We start from the raw sequence: 17268 nt of genomic DNA, 5'->3' as shown, positions 1-17268 counted from the left end.
ATTAAAAACCAACAGCAATATAAAACAAGTAGTAATGGTTTTAAGAGAAGCAGAAAATAGTCTTTTTTCCCCCCAGTTACTTCAGTTAAATAAGGGATACTGAGCACTTACTGTGAACCAACCAATGATTGGGATAAGCTTTGAAGATTCAAACAATGAGGTTCAAAACCAAAGAATCTCAGCAAGACTGTGGTAGTAGGGAAGTGGTAGGAACAAGCTAGATATGAAGGTTTTCATTACTATTAGTCATTTCATAGGAAAACTTAAATAACTTGAGCAGCAACTGTTTGGGAAGAAAGTGTTCTTGGTTACTTGTAAGGAGATCTAATATAAATTTAATACATAAATAAATGTATTGTAACCATGATTTTGAGAACTGTCACACTATATTTTCTGAAGACCATAAAAAGCCAGCTAGAGATAGGTAACATTCTTATTTCATCTGTGTTGCTATAAAGGAATACCTAAAGCTGGGTAATTTATAAATAGAAGGTTTATTTGGTGTCTCATTGTGGTTTTGATTTGCATTTCTCTAATGATCAGTGCTGATGAGTTTTTTTTCATATGTTTATTAGCCATAAAAATGTCTTCTTTTGAGAAGGGTCTGTTCGTATCCTTTGCCCACTTTTTGATGGGGTTATTTTTTTTCTTATAAATTTGTTTAAATTCCTTGTAGATTCTGTGTATTATACCTTTGTCAGATGGGTAGATTGCAAAATTTTTCTCCCATACTGTAGGTTGCCTGTTTACTCCGATGCTAGTTTCTTTTGCCGGGCAGAAGCTCTTTACTTTAATTAGATCCCATTTGTCAATTTTGGCTTTCGCTGAAATTGCTTTTGGTGTCTTGGTCATGAAGTCTTTGCCCATGCCTATGTCCTGTCAGAATGGAGATGATTAAAAAGTCAGGAAACAATAGATGCTGTTGAGGATGTGGATAAATAGGAACACTTTTAAGCTTTTGATGAGAGTGCAAATTAGTTCATCCAATGTGGAAGACAGTGGGTGATTCCTTAAGGATCTAGAACCAGAAATACCATTCGACCTAGCAATCCCATTACTGGGTGTATACCCAAAGGATTATGAATCATTCTACTATAAAGACACATTCACACGTATGTTTATTGCAGCACTATTTATAATAGCAAAGACTTGTAACCAACTCAAATGCTCATCAGTGATAGACTGGATAAAGAACATGTGTCATATGTACACCATGGAATGCTATGCAGCCATAAAATATAATGAGATCATGTCCTTTGCAGGAACATGGATGAAGCTGGGAAGTCATAATTCTCAGCAAACTAACCTAGGAACAGAAAACCAAACACTGCATATTCTCTCTTATAAGCGGAGTTGAACAATGAGAACACGTGGACACAGCGAGGGGAACATCACATGCCAGGGCCTGTAGAGGGGTAGTAGGAAAGGGGAGGGAGAGCATTAGGACAAATACCTAATGCATGCAGAGTTTAAAACCCAGATGACGGGTTGATAGGTGCAGCAAACCACCATGGCACATGTATACCTATGTGAAAAACCTGCATATTCTGCACAGGTATCCCAGAACTTAAAGTAAAATAAAATTTAAATTTAAATTTTTTTAAAAAAGGTTTATTTGGCTCAACATTCTGCAGTCTGTACAAAAAGCATGGCTCCAGCATCTGCTTCTGGTGAGGGCCTCAGGCTGCTTCCATTCATGGTGGAAGGTGAAGGGGAGCCTGCTTTTGCAGGGGTCACATGGCAAGAGAGCAAGACAAGAGGGGAGGGAGGTGCCAAACTCTGTTAAACAACCAGGTATCGCTGAAACTGACAGAGCAAGAACTTACTCATTGCTGTGAGGGTGGCACCAAGCCATTCATGAAGGATCCATTCCCATAATTTAAACACCTCCCATTAGGCCCTACCTCCCAACACTGGGGATCAAATTTCAACATGAGATTTGAAGGGGTCAAACATATTAATACATAAATTATATAATTTGAGAGATGAAGACTGTGTGTCAATGTCGACAATCATGTCCTGCAAGGTGAGGATTTCTGCTAACAGTTAGTTAGTCTTCTAGTCCTTTTTCTTTTTGAAGTAAATCATTATTTCAGTAATAAAACGACCTTTATGATGTTGACCTGTAGAAGCTAAAATACTAGAAAATAAAAGTTACTAATAAAAGGAAGCAGTGTCATAGAATGGAAAGAGAAAAAGGGATACCAAAATTAAACTTTTCTGAGCCTTCTGAGAAGTGATAAGAATCTTCATCTGCATGACATTTTGTGCATGTATTATTTTAATCATACATAAAATGTGCGTTATTATACATAATACTATATATTACATTGATTCTTGTCAAAAGTCAATTAAGTCATATGTCATTCATGTTTTGGTTTTTAGATTATATTTTTGTCCAAAGTGAATTGTTAAATATTTTGGCAATTAAAAATGCCACTTTTCTTATTTATTTATAGAAATATGATATATGAAATCACACAGAATAGTGTTAATAAGAGATTAAGCTTGACTTAATAAATTATTTCAATCTAGGTCTTTGATAATTTACTCAACAGTGAAGATACTAACATTCATACTGTATCATTCAACTTAATAATGTACATGAAAGCATTTTGACATTATTTTGGTAGATTCATGGCAGGCATGTTAGTATATTAACATATTATATTATCTGGATTTTCTTTTACATAATAGTTCATTATTGTTTCTGTTAGTGATTCTTCTTTGCTGACATGACAACAGAGACACAGCTTTCTTCCACGTAATTATCAAGGAAAAGCTTTATGTCTATAAGTATAAACTTGGCTAAAACCACATATGACCAGATGGGTAAAACCCCCTATGACACAGCATACTTTAGAGTCTTCAACAATTTCATGTATTCAGAGGTTTTATTGATAGCAACTTTTCAATTTATCTATACCATGAATTTATTTATAAAAGATAAGTTCCTCATCCAGTGAAGACAAAGAACATATTATGTACTCTATTTATAGTCCCAGAATTGTCTAGCGTATTTAAGCATATGGTTATCAGTTAATACTTGATTTACTAAGATGATAGGGTATTTTATAATTAGGATTTGAGTAACAATATATTGTATTCTGTTGTAAAACTGCATCATGGGATGTGTATAATAATGAATGAGGCTTCAATCCCAGTTAAGTTATTTACTACCCATATGACCTGTTCAAGTTACTCAGAATCTGCGGGCCATTGTCTCCTCTTTAAAATAGGGATAATGCCTATTTTATGTAGCTCTGAAGACTTAACAAGAAGTTGTACATAAAATGCTTAGCACAGCTCCTGACATAAAGTTAGCTTTCAATAAATATTAATTCTCTTCTGGCCCATCATTCTCCAGAAGTTGAATTAATGCACACATTATAAGCAAAGTAATTAATAGCTGGTGCTGCTAACATCTTAAAATGTTAGTTACAGGAACATCTTATATTCTACAAATGCCAAGGGATAACAACAACATCTTTAAGGTAAATGTGCTCAAATAACTTATGACAGCAATCTTACTACTAGGCAATAAATTATAGTAGTAGTAATTTCCCTATGAAATCAGAAACCTTTTCATAAAAGAGCAGTTCTTTTATCTTTAACTTCATAAATCATAGTATATAATGCACTCACAACTTGAAAATAAAGACTTTCCTTGGTAGATGTTGAAATGTATAATGTTACTTGTAGCACAGAAAGAATGTCACTTAGAAGAAATCTGCATTTTTTTTTCAGTGGAACTAGTTACTTTAGTCAACATAAAAGAGAATTACGAAAATTGTATTGTAAAATCTTCTCTCTGGTATTCAGTTCTTGAGAAACTGCTTGACCTTAACTGATGTTTGGTGATGTCAACAGTGTTTTATTGTCTTTCTGTTGCATGTTTCTAAATAAATGAACAGCCCACATGCTGCTTTTGTTTATGTCATTATTTCAAGTAACTAGATCCCATAGGTGCTACTGGTTCCAGAAACTCTCTTCTCCTGAGAACAAAATGTGCCAATGAATTCCAAAAATTCAAAAGACTCTTTACTCTGGATGAGCCCTTGACAGACTGCTAGTAATAATGATCATCAAGAGGGATTTTTTTGAACAGTAATTTAGGAAAACACACTTAACCTGAATAGTTTTTTAATTTATATTTTTTTCTATTTTTCACTTTTTGGATAGTTTGAATATTCTATTTGCCTGAAAATATATTTATGATATCTTCTTATTTGGTAGTATTATATTTTGCATGTTAAATTATTCTATTTTTTATGCCCCATCATGTGTGTTTATGGAACTATCACTATTAAAACATGCTCCTTAACATGACACTGTAACAATTAGAGTATGCTACTCAGGTACAACTGATATCATAAAACCTAAGTTTAAAGAAACCTCCTAAAGCCATGGCATTTAATCTGCCATGTCTACCACTTTTTTCTGTATATAATTTTTATCAGTGAAATTCAATTCTTGTTTTATAGTTGGGACATTCCTTGTCATATTTCAAATTCAATTTAATTCATTCTTTACAAGTGTTTTCCTTAATAAATTTCTTGTATATTAGTGTCTATTTTTAGAAGGACCTGAATAGATACAAAGGGGGTAAAGAGTAGTGTGGAAAAACATGCAGTAAGATGAGGTTTTAGGAATAGTGAGGGGGGCCAATCTTGAATGGAATGGGAGAAGAAACCAATAACCTCTAGTACAAGGTGGGAGACCAATTGCTGAAGATTCACCAGTGGTGAACTTGGAAAATTTTACAATGGGGGGAAAACCTTGCTGGTATAATGACTCAGGTATTTGAAGGATATGGAGGGCAACAATGCTTACAAGGACAATTGGGTTGACATATTATTTACTATATGTTATTGCCATACTAAAGAGAGATGATGAAAAGCTAAGGTTTATTAAGAATAGTTAAAAGCTAAAAAGATATCATGAAAAAGTCATATATATATATAATAGCTAACAATAACATAAAAATTTAGAAATAAATTTAATTAAGGAGGTGAAAATCCTGGAAACTGAAAACTAGAAAACTTTATGAAATAAATACGACACAAATAAATGGAAAGATAGCCCATGTTCATGAATTGGAAGAATTGATATTTTAAAATTGTCCATACTAACCAAAGAGATCTACAGATTTAATTCAATCTCTATCAAAATTCCAATAACATTTCTTACAGAAATAGAAAAAAATCCTAAAATGTGTATAGAATCACAAAATATTCTAAGTAGCCAGAGCAATATTGAGTAAGTAGGCAAAGCAATATTGAGTAAAAATAACAAAACTAGAGCTACCACACTACCTAACTTCAGAATATACTACAAAACTATAGTAAACAAAACAACAGGATACTGGCATAGATACAGACACATAGATCAATGGAACAAAATAGAGAATCAAGAAATAAATCCACATATCTATGGTCAATTCATTTTTGACAAAAGTGTCAAGAACACATAATGAGGAAGGACAATCTTTTCAATAAATGATGCTTGGGACAACTAGTTGCCCACATGAAAAAGAATGAAATTAGACTCTTATCTCACACCTCATAAAAATAAACTCAAAATGGATTAAAGACTTAAGTATAAAATCCAAAACTGTAAAACTGATAGAATAAAACATAGGGGAAAACTCCATGACATTAGTCTTGGCAATGATTTTTTGCCTGTACTAGCACCAGCCATCTGGAGACATGCTGGGACTTATAAGAAAACAAAGAAATTACACATCAAGGCATATACAATAATTATTTAGCATGTACCAGTTGGAACCAGAAAGGTACTCCTGAGATTAATATTTTGAGGGTGCTTGATCAGAACATAAAATTAGATAAGCATAAATTCAATGAGTTATGGGCACTTTTTTAGGATATAGGATTTAACCACCCAAGAATCCTAGCGATGGGAACAAACTTACTCTTAGGATAAGGGTAATGGCTCATTTGGAGTGATGTGAGAATGGCCGAATCACCCTGGTACCTGGTAGACTAAAGCAACATCAAAAAAAAAAAAAAAAAAGAAGAAGAAGAAAAGGAAAAAAAGGCTGGAATAGATGGTATGCCATTCACAAAGGCCACCAGGAATCTGTTGCTGAGATGGGCTTCTGTAGTATGAGAAAATTCAGTCGTGTCTCTTTTCTACAGGACACAGCTGATATAGTAGGATAGGCTGACACAGAATTGTAGTTGTTAACATCCTTGAGGATTGATTGAACCCAGAGTATGGAAGCCAGGTGGCAGTGCTTAATCACAATGAGGTAGGGAATCACAAACACTTTGAGCATCAGCAAGGTCAGAAAAACAGTCAAGAGGGCTTCACCAGCAATGGGTTGTGTAGATTGTTAGAAGAGAATGGCAGACTAGGGCAAAACAGACGGGCAGCCAGTAATGGTGCCAAGTAACATCTCTGACCTGAAAAAAAGAATGGAGGAACAGGAACCTGAAGGTGGTCCAGACACCATTGACAGAAGGGCTCTGCAACATTGTAATAAATATAAATTGTATTTATTCCCTCACCCTCCCTGAAAGGATAGCTATTTATTCAAGTGATTTTTCACTGGAGAAAGTGGAATACACAGACATTTCAAAAATTGACAGATACAGAATCTGAATTGACGCTTATACATTGAGATCCAAAGGATCATTGTGGCCCTTTGTTAGAGTTGGAGCTGACAGGGTCAGATAATAGACAGATCCTGGCTAAATCCCAGGCAGGCTTATGTGCATTTTATAGATATGTGGACCCACTCGGTGGACATTCGCCTAATCTCTGAGTGTATCATTGGAATTGATATGCCTGGAAGTTGGAGTAACTCCACTTTGATCACGTGTGCTGTGCGGTTTGAACTTTCAAAGTGGAGCAGGACTGAAAGAAGTGTCTGAAACTGCTCCTTTCCCATGCATGTTAAGATGGTAAATAAAAAACACCTAGCACCCAGATCTTGGTTTGTGATATCATTCTCCAATTAAAGGAACTAGGGCTCCTCGGAGACATGGCTGATCCTAGAAAGAGCGTTCTGTTGCCAAAGCTGGAAAATTTGAGTAGTACTGGATTGAAACCAAAAGTATAAAATAAATATTTGAGTCCATGCTTATATAAAGAAATTATTGGAAAAATACCTGATAGAGTCATAGAATTCCAACCAATTTGCAAAGATTCTCCACCTTCAAGGAGATGCAGCGTAACTTCCTACTCCTTTTTTTTTTTTTTTTTTTGAGACGGAGTCTCGCTCTGTCGCCCGGGCTGGAGTGCAGTGGCCGGATCTCAGCTCACTGCAAGCTCCGCCTCCCGGGTTTACGGCATTCTCCTGCCTCAGCCTCCCGAATAGCTGGGACTACAGGCGCCCGCCACCTCGCCCGGCTAGTTTTTTGTATTTTTTTTTAGTAGAGACGGGGTTTCACCGTGTTAGCCAGGATGGTCTCGATCTCCTGACCTCGTGATCCGCCCGCCTCGGCCTCCCAGAGTGCTGGGATTACAGGCTTGAGCCACCGCGCCCGGCCGTAACTTCCTACTCCTTAAGTGTAGGGTGCACATTTTGATTTTTCTCCAATGAATATAGTGTGGAAGGGGCTGCAAAATAACTTTATAGTGGAGAACTTAATAAACATTATCTCAGTCAGGTGATTGATATTAACATCAGCAGTGATAAATTATGTTGATAGTATCTGCTCTTGATACGATATGCTGAGAATGACACTTCTGTGGTCTTTCTCTCCAAAACTCATAATCCCAATCTAATCATGAAAAAAGCATCACATATATCCAAACTGAGGAATATTCTACGAAATGCCTAACCAGTACTCAAAACTGTGGAGGTCATTAAAAACAGAGAAAAATCTGAGAAAGTTTCACAGCCAACAGGAGCCTAAGTACACATCATGACTAAATGCAAAATGCTGTCCTGAAACAGAAATATGACACTAGGTTAAACTAAATAAACATGAATAAAGTATGAACTTTAGTTAATAATAATGTGTCAATAGTAGTTCATTAATGTTTTTAAAAATAAGATGTTATTAATAGGTCAAACTCTGTGTGAATTTTATGGTAAGTCCCTCTATGACCTTTGTAACTTTTCTATAAATATAAATCTATCCTAAAATTTTAAAAGTTCATTATACATGAAAAAAAACAAAACAGTAGCAAATTCATGGGCATAGCTGAGAAATGGTGGAGATTATTTTCACCATTAAAAACTTAAACATTGCAGGGGTGGTAGGGACTAATATTTCTCTATTTATTATAATTCATTGTTCTGGCTGCTGCAGAAATAATAGATCCTGGAGAGTAAGTGTAAATGACCATGAATTCAAAAAAGTGTTATTCCTATTAAAGCTGCTGTGCCAGGTGGGGTTTATTGTGAGAGCATATTATTATGGCAGCAAATAAGTGGTATTCATCCATTGATTTGGCAAATGTGTTCTTTCTATTCCAACCAGAAATGAGGATTAGAAACAGATTCATGTTCACACGGAATAGACAACACTATTTATAGTTTTGTTAAAAGATTACATTAGCACTCCTGCTATCTGTAGTAAAATCATGTAATAATACAAGGACCAACTGGGAATCCCACAGAATATCACATTGATTCATTTCTCTGATGATATACTAATTGGATAGTACAAGTAATAAGTGGCTAATAAACTGGTGACTTTGGTAAGCCACATGTTTTCCAATGTGTGGAAGGTAAAACCTATGATTCAGGAACCTTACTAGACATTTTTAGGAATCCAGTGAGCAAGGGTGTATGAGAATAACCCCTTCAAAGAAAAAAGCCAGTTACTGCATCTGTATTCTCTAAAATTAAATTAAAAGGAAGAATCACTTTTGGTAAGCCTCACTGGGTTTTGGAGGTAACACATTTTACACTTAAGAATATAGCTCTGGGCTGGGCGTGGTGGTTCACACCTGTAATCCCAGCACTCTGGGAGGCCAGGGTGAGCAGATCACCTGACATCAGGAGTTCAAGACCAGCCTGGCCAACATGACGAAACCCTGTCTCTACTAAAAATACAAAAATCAGCTAGGTGTGGGGGTGGGCACCTGTAATCCCAGCTATTTGGGAGGCTAAGGCAGGAGAATCACTTGAACTCGGACAGTGGAAGTTGCAGTGAGGCCAAGATTGTAACAGTGCACTCTGGAGCCTGGGCAACAGAGCGAGACTCTGTCAAAAAAAAAAAAAAAGAGAGAGAGAGAATAAACTCTGACCTATGACTCATATATTGCATAACTCTAAATGCTCCCACTTTTAAGTCTTAAATAACAAAGTGCTCTATCAAAGGTTTAGGCTGTAGTGCCAACAGCCATGTTTCTTGGGCTATATGAACGACTCTAGAATATTGGAGGAAAACATTGCAGTGCAGAGATAATGCAAGCTCCAATGGAAGAATTGTAACACAGCTTCCTGGGTTTCTGAGGTGAGACTAGGCCATCTATCTTGCAGAGTTATATACCTTTTGAGAAACATCCCATTGCATGCTACTAGGTTCTGATATAATAAGAATTCTTTACTGCAGGGCACCAAGTAAGGGTGAATCTACAAATGTTCATTATGAGCTGAGTCACATCAGATCTGGTAAGTCATAGAGTTGGAAAGACTCAGAAGCAATCCTTAGTGAAAGGAAATAGTGCATCTGGGATTTAACCCTGGAAGTACCATATGGCAGGAGTAAGCTGCAAGAGTTGATAGCTCAGGCCTTCATGCCACCCACCAAAGTTGCATCAGTGTCCCTCTCCCCATATGTTCTTATGAGGTTACATATGACTAGTTGGAAGAAAGGAAAACAGTTTGAGGTTGTTTTATAGATGGGTCTGCTTGGTATCATGTACAAGCCAAAAATGGATGGGGGGCTTATCTAAAGACACATTCATGGAATGCCTTGAAAGACAGTGAAATCTTCCAAAGGTAAGGAACTGAGGACTACGCAGGATCACCCACTCTGTAGGAGAGATGGCTCAAGGTGAAAATAAATACATATTTTAGAATAATAGCTTTGGCCTGATTGAGTGGCCAGGAAGCTAGAAGTGAAAGGTTGAATGGTTGAAGACAAAGAGGTCTGTGTAGAGGTATGTCAATGGACATATGTGACTGGGTATAAAATATGAAAAAGTTTGCATCACATCACCCACTGGAAGACATCTATCATAGAAGAGGCACCAAACAATCAAGTAGACAAATGACTCATCAGTTTATTTTAGCTAGCCTTTGTAATAATGCCATTCTAGGACTTGCATCATGAGGACAGGAATGGAGTGACTAATGGTGGCTTATATAGGAGCTAAGCATAGGCTCAATGTAATGGACTTACACCTTCCAATGTCAATCAAGGCACCAATGCCTTAATGTCCAAACTTCTAGCAAAAGAGGCTAATGCTGAGTCCCCAGTTGGGTACTTTTCCATCAGGTAAAACTTTAACTTCTCAGTCACAATTTTACTACACTGTACCACTTTTATCCTGGAAGGACACCTATTCTTAGTGTGTATTTCACTCTTCTGCCTGCAGAGCCTCAGCCAGAACCTTCTGAGAGATTATGGAATCCCGTATCTGTAGACATGGAATCCCACTGCCTAGCATTTGACCAGGGAACTCACCTCACTGATGTATGGACTATAACCTGTGTACTGATCTTCTCACGATAGCAGCCAATATCGTAGAGTACTGGTATGGCTTATCCAACACACAGCTAAAACACCACCTTGGAAGCCATCCTTTAGGATCCAGTGCATGTAATAAATCACAGAAGTGTAATATATGGTGTCCCCATTAGGAAGAATATGTGGGTTCGGGAACTAACACGTGGAAGCAAGAGGAATCTTATTTATCATCCATCACTGGGGGATTTGATGCTTTTTACCACCAAAACTCAGGTCTCTACAAGTTAGAAGTCCTGATTCCCAATGAGAATACACAAGAATACAGGACACACAGCAAAAGAATCACTTTTATTTAAGTTAGCTACTTCAGATTTTTGTATCCAGGGAAATGGAGTCACCATGCTGGTAAGGGTAATTGATCCTGATCAGCTGGAGGAGGTAGAACTGTTTTCAAACAATGGGGGCAGGAAAGAATATATAGGGAAGCCAGATGATTCACTTTGGCACCTCTAGATATTCCCTTACCTAATTTAACAGTGAATGGACACATTCATTAACCTGGGCTGAGAAAGGTGTAATTTCCACAGGCTTAGACCCCACAGGAATGAAGGGTGGGGCCAAGACACCAAATAGTCCAGTGATAGCATAGAGTGAAGGGAAATTAGAATGGCTGGCGGATAACAGAAAGGATGAATATCAGCTGCATTCTCAAGACCAACTGGAAGTGACAGAGGTTATAGTTTATCTTTCTAACATTTCTGTTCTACATTCTCTATAAGGAAGAAAGTCCAGTGGGCCAATGGAGAAAAGGCCTTCTGAACCTAAAAGGAAAAGTAGGTCTCTGTAGTGTCATCTCTCAGATCTCTTTCAAGAGAATTGACTGCTGCAGGCATGGTTGACTGACAGCCCAGCTCTCGATTCTTTTATCCATCATTGTGCTAACACAGGTCACATAGATTCTGGGCTGCAGCCAGCCAGTTACAAAGCATGGCAGTTTGTTAGTGCTCCTTCTTGCCCTGTAAAAAATTTTTCTAACGGGAAACTTGTGCTCTGGGATTCCTCAGTAGCCTGGCCAAGACTTTCTTAGAACTCTGCTACAGTTTAAGGGCCTTTCTACCCAATTGTTTCTTTCCTCTCTCTCCTTTTACGAAGATAGACTTGTATTGTTGTCTGAAGGGTCTTCTCACCTATTCCTGCTCCCTTGACTTTTATCTTTCATAAGGAGTTATCCCAGATAAATTTCCTGTATATCAAATCCCATATTGGCCTCTGTTTCTTCGGGGATGCAAACTGACAGAGAGGTCATCAGGCCCTCCTATGTGCTACTTCTTTTTATTCTAATTTTGCATTTACCATGGGATATTAAAATGGGTTTGTTTACATGTCTATTTCCCTAGTAGACTAAGAACTCTTAGACTCTCTGGTAAAATGAAAATGGATCTAATACACTGTCAAATCTATACTAGATGAGTAACACATGTATGTTTGCAGAGTAGAAATTTTATTAAATTTATGTGCTCCTAACATGGCATACATATATCAAATTTAGAATTGCTGTAGTGTATTGTGATTATTGATAAACCGCTCTCCAATGACCACTACTAAGCTGTAAGCCATTTAGTGTAAAGATTTTCTCATTCCTCTTTGTGTTCCTGACACATAGTAATGGCTAAATAAGTGGTAAAAGTGATAATTGTTATTTCAAATATTAATGGCTCATATAAAATAATAGAAGATGTACCACATTAATTCATGAAAAGCTGTCATTATTTCATGAATCATTTTATGAGTATGCCAAGTATCATAAGGGTATGCCAAATATCCAAAGAAAGAATTAGGAACCACTTACATCACATCTACTGACAGTTTAAGAAAAATTCACAACAAGACGAAAAGCAAGCATTTCTAACTGATCGAAACAAGAATGAAAGTACAACGGTGGTTCTTAGTATGTGGTCTCACTGGATTCACTAGAGAGTTGCCTTACATAAAGCAAATCATTTCTTTATCAATTCAATTCATTCTTCTTATCCATATTGAGTATTTCATAAATGTCAACCACTGAATTGGATATCACATTTTCTTATATTAGAATATAATTGTTCATAATGGACCATGTTTAAACATTTATTTGTTTATTGATATGTCTTGTTATATATTATATATTGATACTTCTCAATAATTATTTATTAACACTTATTGATACTTAATTTAATAAGACATAATCTCATATTAAAAATAAAAGTTAAATCCATAACACTTTACATATTGATCATTATTCTCTCTTGCTCTTTCTCCTCCATTGTTTTCTCTTTTCACACTGAAAAATTAAAGCAAACAAAAAGAAACAATAACAAAACAAAGGAAGAAATAGGAAGATCATAATATCTTCCTTACATAAAATGATAAAATACTTCTATTTTTTTCCAACAAATTATCACGTCATTGGTCCCTCTATTTTTTGTTTGTTTGTTTGTTTGTTTGTTTTAGATGGAATTTCGCTCTGTTGCCAGGTTGGAATGTAGTGGCGCAATCTTGGCTCATTGCAACTTCTGCCTCCTGGGTTCAAGCAATTCTCCTGCCTCAGCCTCCCAGATAGCTGGGATTACAGGCATGCATCACCACACCCAGTTAATTTTTGTATTTTTAGTAGACATTACTCTCTTTACTGTCACAATTAAATGCTTTACCTTACTGGGTTTAACTTCTCATATTTCCCTACTGATGAACTCTGGGTTGGGTAGCCATTGTTCCACTTAAACTGTTCTTCCAAAGATAAAAATAGCTGTCCATATCATTTCCAAAGGGTGTTAATCCCCCACCATGAGGATTTGTGACATAGGGATGCATCATCTATGAAGTGAGAGATGGGAACAACAATGGAACGGAGAAGATCACAAAGTGAAGTAAACATTTTGAGAATAAAATGGGTCAAGCTAAAAAAGCTAGTAAACGCTTAAATGAAAGGTGACACTAGGAGCTAAATGCAAACATCTGTGTGGTGATCCCAATTCAGTTCTTGTTAGCCATCAACTTAAAAAATAATTAAAAACATTTTTCAAAGAATCATCTCTGTAAGCAGGGTATACTTGAAGCAGGTAGTATAGCATAGAAACTGTGGAAGTACCAGGGGTTATTCAACTACCAACTTTTCATTACCTAGATTGAAAAGTTTCTCAGCTTTGCCGCTCTTGTCATGATCATCATCCCAGCTTAAGTTCCATATCTCCTACTTGTTGGACGTAATTCATTACCTTCTTTTTGTTTTTTTTTTTGTTTTGTTTTGTTTTTGTTTTGTTTTGTTTTTTTTGAGACGGAGTCTCCCTCTGTCGCCCAGGCTGGAGTGCAGTGGCTCGATCTGGGCTCAGTGCAAGCTCCGCCTCCCGGATTCACGCCATTCTCCCGCCTCAGCCTCCCGAGTAGCTGGGACTACAGGCGCCCGCCACCTCGCCCGGGCTAGTTTTTTGTATTTTTAGTAGAGACGGGGTTTCACCGTGGTCTCAATCTCCTGACCTTGTGATCCGCCCGCCTCGGCCTCCCAAAGTGCTGGGATTACAGGCATGAGCCACCGCGCCCAGCGGTGAGCCACCGCACCCAGAAGGTAAGAAGTTACCTTCTTAACCAGCTTCTTTGCTTCCTGATTTTTCTTCATCTACTACATTTTCAACAATTCTATATAAGCTGACTTTCTAAATCTGATACTCTACTCCTTATCTCAAAAATATTCAGTGGCTTTTCCTTTCATGGGGGTAAAAACATAAAACCCAATTCCTTAATGTGGTATTCAAGGTTTTGGTAATTCTTTTGCAATCTGCATTTTCATCTCCATCTCAGGTCATGTTCTTCAATATCTTGACATGGTGAGCTTCCTGTTTCTTCCCAAATTCTCATTCATTCCTTGTCACTTTTGCTTAGTCTATTCCATCTATCTGAACTATCCTTCTTTTTCTCTGTAGCAGCTAGAACGTAGGTCCTCAGTGAAGATTATCTGGAATGAATGCCACTGAGTGTAACTAATTGCAATCAGATTAAATGTACTCTAGTTACAGAAGTACTGGGGAACATTCTCAGTACCTCAGGAGATGGTTCACATCCTAGAGTAAATGCTTATTTGAATCCCATTGGCTTGTTCAGTGCCTGGTACAGAATAAGCTATCAACAAATAATTGAATATTATTGATTTGGGATGTCTTTGTCTCATGACATTGTCCATGAGTTTCCATATTTGATCATGGGATTAACACATGTGTAACTCCGGTTTTGTGAAACTCAAGCTAAAGAGTGAGTTATAGGACTGGTTGGACCCACTAAAGAGGCCACATCATTCTGTGATGCAGGCTAAAATTTAAATGAGGTCTCCGGGGCTGAATCTGGTGGAGGACAAGGTAGGGATGGACATTGTCATATTAGACTCCGAAAGGTTTTTGAACATCTATGTTTTTCTATTTGTACAAAGACATTGACAAACATGCCATGCTTGGGAACTATGAAGGCATTAAGCCCGAAAAGGGATCAACACTGAGAATCTTGGAATCAGACAAAGCAGGGAATGGGATCCAAAGTGAGGATTTTAGTCAAGATTGATAGTGGAAATGAAAGGAATGTCTTTGTATAAGCAAAGAAAAGATGTTCATTCCTCTAAATTAGAAAGGATCTAGTAAAAAAACAAATGCTTTAACCCCATCAGTCCAGCATTCCCCACCATAGCTCTGTGTGCCTTGCTCTCTGTTGAAATTTCTTATGAAAGTCATAATAAATTCTGATGACTCACACAGAAAAAAAAAAACAAAGAAAACATTTTATATCTTTGCAATAAGAGCTTCCTTACTCTCCTCCTACCAGAGAAAGCAATCATTTCAAAAATTAAACAATTAAAATGATTAGTTGAATGATTTGTATTGTCTTTTTTAAAAAAACACAAGTACATGAAAGAAGAAGTAAATGAACACAGAATAAACTCATAATTTTAGAGCAGAAAGCAAGTGTAGGAAAAATAAGTTTAACCCTTTCATTTTACAGATGATAAATTTTGCTAGCTAGGTAAAAGGTTTCTCTACTACATACCTAGTCTCAGAAATAGGTCTTGAGCCCATGATTCTTGTTCTCTTTTTGTTACATAATTGCATCAAACATTTTAACCTAAGGTAGGGACTGGCAAACTATAGTCCATCAGCCAAATCTGGCTTGCCACATGTTTTGGTGATGTTTACTGGAACACAGCTATGCTTATTTGTTCACATACTGCCTCTGAGTACTTTCATGAGACAATGGCAGCATTAAGCAATTGCTACAGAGCCCATATGGCCCTTAGAACATAAAATATTTCCTATCTGGCTCTTTACAGAAAAAGCTTGCCAACCTCAGGTGTAAATCATAGGTATCTCTTATAGCCTTTCCTCAATAGTCTACTAATTTATGTTTCTTGCAACTACCCACTTTCCAGCACCATCCACATTTTCCTAACAGAATGCATGCCATGAAAAGGAGGAGACAAAAAACTTTACCTTCCAGCAAAGATAGGTCAGTTTATATCTCACATTATTCACTTTTTATCCAAAAAATTTTTTCTAAAGTAAATTGCTTTTAATGCCTTTCCAGAAGCCACTAATAAAACACAACATACTTTCTACATTGGATAATGGTTAACATTGTAGACATCATTGTGACTGATGCTGGTGTACACAAGCAGTACCAAAAACAATGGGTAATTTGGAGTTTGTTGCAGAGCCTGGCTTCAAAGCTTTGGTAAATGATCTATAAGCTAAGAGAGACATCTTCAATATTATATACTTTTGTGTTGATTTCTGATTACCTTTGTGATCACACTTTGCAACCACAATTCTCACCTTTCCAATTTTGTCTGAGAGTTCTCTGCTGAAGATCTTTTCACCATCTGAGTTGATAATGGTGACCATATTGGCTAGACCACCAAAGTGATACTACCAGTGAAAAAATAAATAAATAATATTTACACGGGTACTCTCAAAGAATAAAGTAACATTGATAGTTAACTGATTATCCTGTATCTGTAGAAGAAATGAGAGAGTAAAATGAATGATGATGATCACATAGGAAAAATGTGAGACCTAATAAAGTAAGTTAGCTTCTTTGCAGGTTATAGAGATAAAGATAGTGTTAAGTCACGGAAAAATAACATGGAAAATAATAAGCAGAAATAAATGATAAAAGGAACTGAGAAATACAATGTTCATTTGAACCTTACACTCTGATGAACTAGACATGAAGAAAATGGCAAATTCAACTGTAGCCTCACACGAGTAGAAAGATAACTTGATGTTCTGTATTGCTCAGTGGGGTTCAGTTGTCATTGAGGATGTTGGTATTGATCCCCTGATTGACTCCCTTTGAAGCTACTGAGGATAAGCAGAATAGCAACCTTGAGGTGTACATGTAGCTACAAGGAAATTATTCTGAGGTATCTCAACTTTGACTATGGTATGGCAGACTCATAGGTGCTTTCTCTTAATTTCTGACAAATGCTTTCACAAAGCAGGGCTAGGAGGAACATTTAAAGAAATTCAAGAAGTGCTATGAAATTCTTTCAGCTGACAAAAGGACAATGATGACAATAAATTTCATAAGATATATCCAAATACCTGGAGCTAGGATCCAATGACTGATAACACTTATCTGA

Source organism: Macaca fascicularis, chromosome 11 (assembly GCF_037993035.2).
Source record: "Macaca fascicularis isolate 582-1 chromosome 11, T2T-MFA8v1.1".
In the NCBI taxonomy this organism is placed as follows: Eukaryota; Metazoa; Chordata; class Mammalia; order Primates; family Cercopithecidae; genus Macaca; species Macaca fascicularis.
Note: the sequence above shows the minus strand (reverse complement) of the source record.